General features: G+C 46.8%; 1 protein-coding gene across 1 annotated transcript in view; it reads left to right on the forward strand.

The window, feature by feature from the left end:
* LOC107574306 (serine/threonine-protein phosphatase with EF-hands 2-like) overlaps positions 1-3,131 on the forward strand; it is a 19,010-nt gene that overhangs the window by 11,140 nt on the left and 4,739 nt on the right. The window lies entirely within an intron of this gene.

Below are 3,131 nucleotides of genomic sequence, written 5' to 3' on the forward strand. Positions count from 1 at the left end.
AATGCAGTTAACTGAACTCTCGATCTGTTGTGCAGAGCTGACAGAAAACAAGACACATGTAGAGAGTAATGACAGTAATGGCCCGTTCACATCTAGAATAACTATATTAACATCTTCACTTGTTTTATTTGATGAAAGAACTCGCGGTAAATGACTCCAAACACAAACAGTCATCTTCATGACATGAAAGAGCGATACTGAGTGCTTTTCTCTGATATCATCACAGGTTCATGGGAAAATGATTCTTAAACTTCTGCAGAAGATCTTCAGCTGGTTGCCGCTGGCCACAGTGATCGACCAGAAAGTTCTGATTCTACACGGAGGAATTTCTGACAAGACAGACTTGAATGTGATCGCCAAACTGGACCGTCACCGAGTACGTTACTCTTCAGCAATCGCATGAGATTCAGTGGAGGGTGTTGTGTTTCATGTGTGTCAGTCGTTCTCTTCTGGGCTGTTTCCCCTCAGTTCGTTTCGGCTCTCAGGCCCCTGAAGAGTAGTGGAGCATCGGCGAGGCTGAAGGAAGCGGCTCTCGACCCAGACGGAGATGACGAGCTCAGCACGGGTCGGAGGAGAGTTCAGTCTCTGACTCACGGCACACCGCTGCGACTCAGACAGGAGCTGCCGCGGCATTCGGTGCACTCCGAGTCCAGCCGGACGAGCCGCTCCGTCGAGGAGGAGCTGCGAGAGAGACGCCGCCTGGCAGGCCTCAGTCTGTCGTCCGACTCAGATCCTGCTGAGGTTCTGGAGACAGACACTAATGAATGGAAACAGGTGAAAACACAAACCCACTGAACTTCACTGGAGCATCATGACAGTGAAAACACACACACACACACACAACTGTCTCATCGCAGTTTGACCAAACAATTAAGAAACCTTAGAAAAAACTACTGTGGCAATACCATGGTAAAGGGATGTATCAGAAATATCACGGTACTTTAATATATACAGTGGTACTGAGTGATTACCATAATTTACTTCAAAGAATACTACAGCTTTACCATGGAATAAAATCAACTACACCATGGAAATAACATGGCACTTTTTTGCTGGAGTGTGTAGGTAGTCTACTGTGCTCTAAGGACCAGACAGCATGTGTTGTTGTTGTTTAGAATTATTTAATGTGTGATGTAATCGTGTTTGGCTTGTGTTGTCATTTGCCGTAATCAAATTGCTCTGACATTCCTAAGGCATTCAAAATGTGCAGCGTTGAGGGACCTTTAAGACCAAAGCTGCTTATCTCTGATGCCGACAGTGAATAATGTTGTGCTTAAGCAGAACACATTTCCCTCCATGCTTTAGATTCATGTCCAAAAAGACAGCACTTTTCTCAGTCAGAATATGTAGCGTGTAAATATGACCTGAGGTGTTGTCCTTGAGTATTAAGACATCATGTGCACTCAAGAGTTGAAGTGCAGTTTGTCTCACACACACACTCTGCAGATAGTGGACGTTCTGTGGAGTGACCCGATGTCTCAAAACGGTTGTGTCCCTAACGAGGTTCGAGGAGGCGGGTGTTACTGGGGGCCGGACGTCACACACAAAGTGCTGGACACACACAAACTGCAGCTGCTCATCAGATCTCATGAGTGCAAGCAGGAAGGTTATGAATTCTGCCACAACGGCAGGGTGAGCCATCCCTCCATTTACACTCATCCATCCATGTAGAGTTTGACGGTGTGATCTGAAGGGTTGATTACTTTGCATTTGCAGGTTTTGACGATATTTTCAGCCTCTAATTACTATGACGTTGGCAGTAACAGAGGCGCTTACATTCGTTTGGGTCCCGACCTCATTCCTCACTTCAAACAGTTTCAGTCCAGCAGATCGTGTTGTCATTTGCCGTAATCAAATTGCTCTGACATTCCTAAGGCATTCAAAATGTGCAGCGTTGAGGGACCTTTAAGACCAAAGCTGCTTATCTCTGATGCCGACAGTGAATAATGTTGTGCTTAAGCAGAACACATTTCCCTCCATGCTTTAGATTCATGTCCAAAAAGACAGCACTTTTCTCAGTCAGAATATGTAGCGTGTAAATATGACCGGAGGTGTTGTCCTTGAGTATTAAGACATCATGTGCACTCAAGAGTTGAAGTGCAGTTTGTCTCACACACACTCTGCAGATAGTGGACGTTCTGTGGAGTGACCCGATGTCTCAAAACGGTTGTGTCCCTAACGAGGTTCGAGGAGGCGGGTGTTACTGGGGGCCGGACGTCACACACAAAGTGCTGGACACACACAAACTGCAGCTGCTCATCAGATCTCATGAGTGCAAGCAGGAAGGTTATGAATTCTGCCACAACGGCAGGGTGAGCCATCCCTCCATTTACACTCATCCATCCATGTAGAGTTTGACGGTGTGATCTGAAGGGTTGATTACTTTGCATTTGCAGGTTTTGACGATATTTTCAGCCTCTAATTACTATGACGTTGGCAGTAACAGAGGCGCTTACATTCGTTTGGGTCCCGACCTCATTCCTCACTTCAAACAGTTTCAGTCCAGCAGATCGACACGAGAGCTCACACTCAGACAGAGGTGAACACACACACACACACACTCTCTCACATACTCACACACACACACACTCTCTCACATACTCTCTCTCACACACACACACACACTCTCTCTCTCTCTCTCTCTCTCTCACACACTCACACACACACACACTCTCTCTCTCTCTCTCTCTCTCTCACACACTCACACACACACACACTCTCTCTCTCTCTCTCTCTCTCTCACACACTCACACACACACACACTCTCTCTCTCTCTCTCTCTCTCTCACACACTCACACACACACACACTCTCTCTCTCTCTCTCTCTCTCTCACACACTCACACACACACACACTCTCTCTCTCTCTCTCTCTCTCTCACACACTCACACACACACACACTCTCTCTCTCTCTCTCTCTCTCTCACACACTCACACACACACACACTCTCTCTCTCTCTCTCTCTCTCTCACACACACACACACTCTCTCTCACACACTCACACATACACACACACACACTCTCTCTCTCTCACATACTCACACACACACACACTCTCTCACATACTCACACACTCTCTCACATACTCACACACACACACACTCGCTCTCTCTCACACACACACACACAC

This window comes from Sinocyclocheilus grahami, unplaced genomic scaffold (assembly GCF_001515645.1).
Source record: "Sinocyclocheilus grahami isolate Dianchi unplaced genomic scaffold, SAMN03320097.WGS_v1.1 scaffold2177.1, whole genome shotgun sequence".
Lineage (NCBI taxonomy): Eukaryota > Metazoa > Chordata > Actinopteri > Cypriniformes > Cyprinidae > Sinocyclocheilus > Sinocyclocheilus grahami.